Raw genomic sequence first — 3092 nt, forward strand, 5'->3', positions numbered from 1 at the left:
ATGTAGTTAAACTAATAGCTTCGCTACATGTAGCGGCGCTACTGCCCATCACTGGATACTATTACATAACATCCCTGGGGATCTGAGATTATTTTTGAGGCAGTGAAGAGTACTTTTTATGGATTATAATTGGGACACCTCTAGCCCTGCAACCAAATGCACCAAATGGTACACCTGGCCTAGCCAGGCCTTTCTAGGCAAAATCTGATCTTGTATTCCAAGTTGTGTTTCCTGCAGAAATGCAATGTCAGTGTGCAGCCATTTTAAATGTGAAAAAATGTGCGCCCTTTTCACTGGACCATTCATGCCAACTAACAGTGTACTGCAGACCCTCCAGCCAAATTTGTGCTCGCCCTATTCATTACTCAATAAACAAAAATATTGAGCAATGATATGGCTTGCATATATGGTTCTGTATATCTAGATCAGGACAATAAAAGAAAGGAGAAAATAAAAAAAAACAAAGGCATCAAACTATCCTTTGAATGTGGAATGAATGTGTAAACTCTAGGTTTGTTCTCAGAACACTAACGAACCGCAGCTTTCTTACTGTGACTAAACTTCCAATAACCCTTGTTATTTCCTTCATACACCCTGCTCCCCACTATAGCTTGAACAAGTACTGTATACACACTCAGCGTATTTACTCTGAACAGAGATGAATAACATTATTGTTCAACATATGGTCATCATAGACAACGACAACGAGCCTTACTATATCCAGTAAGCAGATTGAATTTATTTCACCGCACTGAAGTAAGCATCATTCAGATCACCACTTAAACGAAGAAGAATAGCTGGATAACCATAAAATAAATGCATCCAAACCATGGGATCTGAACAAATAAACAAACCATTTTGCTGGGGCTGTGAACCCCCTCAGGTTGTAACATAACATTAAGCAGTTGTCCACAAGCATTATGCCATCCACTATCAAAGTGATATAGATTGACATTTGCTTGACTAAAATGCAACAGCTCAGATTGACCAACCTTCATACACATTGACCATCCAAGCTCAGTGAAACAAGTCCACCCAAAGCTCAGTCATTTCTTGACCAGCCCACTTGAGTCCGAATCAGGCCATTGGATGGGAAACCCAGCAATCATAGAACTCCTTTGCAGCTTCTGGTAAGTGGAAGACGTGCGTCTCATCCTCAAACTGAACTCCAAGACGTGCTGGATATAGCAAACTGAACTTTATCTTCTTTTCATAGAGCAGCTGTTTGATGTTTTTAAATGCTGCGCTTTTCTTCGCCAGACCCACAGAAAGATCTGGATAGATCCTCAGCTTAGAACCTTTAATCTCCATGTTATGCGTCCGGGACCAGCGCAATGCCTTTTCTTTCTCCTGTAGGCTAAGGAAGCACCCCATAAAGGGACGAGGCGGCTGCCCTTTTCCAGGTCTTTGGCCAGGAGAACGATAAGCCCGCTCCAACTCCAGGGGATTTTCGAAAACCTCTCGGCCCATTGCTTGCATTAGCAGGTTTGATACAAACTTAACAGTTTGCTGGCCCTTCTCACTGTCCTCTGGGATGTTCAAGATCCTCAGGCCCTTCTCACTGTCCTCTGGGATGTTCAAGATCCTCAGGTTTGCTCTACGGTAGTGGTTTTCTAGGTCACCACGCATTCGAGCAGTGTTGTGTTTTGCTCCTCTAGGCGTTTCATCTTCCGGTTCGCTGTGGATATGGCACTGAAGTTATCCCCCGCTAGAACCTTGGTTGCACTTTGCTGTGCTTGAAAGCTAGAGAAAGCCTGTGTCAATGCATTCACAGAGGACTGGAGCGGGGCAATCGACTCATGGATCAAAGCAGAGATGTCCTGCTTTAGCAAGGACCGTTGTTTCGGCTACAAGTTGACTCACGGAAACCCCCTGGGCTCCTACGGTTGCTCCATCACTGTCTTGATCTAGCGTTAGCCAAAGCAGCTACTTTGCTAGCTATGCTAGCTCGGGTTGTTGGTGGCCTGCTGGTCGATTTATTCTTGCTCATATTGCCAGAGTAGTTAGCCTCTTATCTTCTTTTATCTGATATAAATAAAGTAAGGTGCCCTGAGCGGCATATTTAAAACTTAGTTTTGAATGGTTGAGTGGGGAGCTCTGCCTTCTTGCGTCCTATCCCTGCATGGCCAAACCGGAAGTCTACTGTATCAGCACAATCATTTCTAAACATTTTAAAACAATCCCTTTATAGAATATACTATTTTTGTAGAATCTATACTAAGATCTACAACACCTAGGTGAAAAGCCTCTTGTTCTAGGCTGTATAAGATTAAGAGTGTTTCAGCTCTGCTTCTCGGAATGTTTTAAGGTATTTAGTTTTTAGCTAGGGCATTTCTTGTGTGCATCTCTGTAAGGTTTAAGTACCCTGATACTGACTACTGCTAAGGGATAAGCTTTTGCTGTGTTGAAGATCAATTGTCAATGGCGTGTGCCACCCCGGCGTCACATCTCTGTTACAGAGATTACTTAAGTAGCCGATTTCCATTCCAATTCCTCTTTGCTTTGGGACCCATAGGTCAGGCAGGGGAAACAGACTGTTTCTCAGCTAAAGCTACGATATGTGGCTACCACACCCCTCTGGAGAAGAGTCTGAACTTGCTGGATTGGGCCAGTCTTTATCCTGCCTGCTATTCCGAAAGAGCTGAATGTGTTTTTGTTTCCTGCCATTCAAACCAAGTTGTAAACCACAGTGTTTTGTGAATCTGCTTGCTGAAGCAGATGAGAGCACTACCCAGTATGTGTTTGCCACTAATGGAACAGCCCGGGCCCAATCACTGTTTGCCAAAATGTCGCTACGAAGCCCCCAAACCTTGATTCTTTGCTCCAGCCACTGTTGGGAGCTGTGCTGCTGCCGTCCTAGCTGCTGCCACACAGCTATGCACCAACGCCTGAAGGACCTCCTTAATTCCTTTTCAAGCTGCTATAAGTGATCAAATTAAGCCCTGCAGCATTGCAAGCTCCAAACCGCCCCCGACTTCGGTCACATGTATACGTAGTGGTGGCCATCTTTGGGCTGAGTTTTACAACTCTTTATTTTAGCTGAGCCCCGCCTTATCTGTGCTTACCCATTTTACTCCATGTTGCCCTATTTT

Source organism: Cyprinodon variegatus, unplaced genomic scaffold (genome assembly GCF_000732505.1).
Source record: "Cyprinodon variegatus isolate N-32 unplaced genomic scaffold, C_variegatus-1.0 Scaffold1547, whole genome shotgun sequence".
NCBI lineage: Eukaryota > Metazoa > Chordata > Actinopteri > Cyprinodontiformes > Cyprinodontidae > Cyprinodon > Cyprinodon variegatus.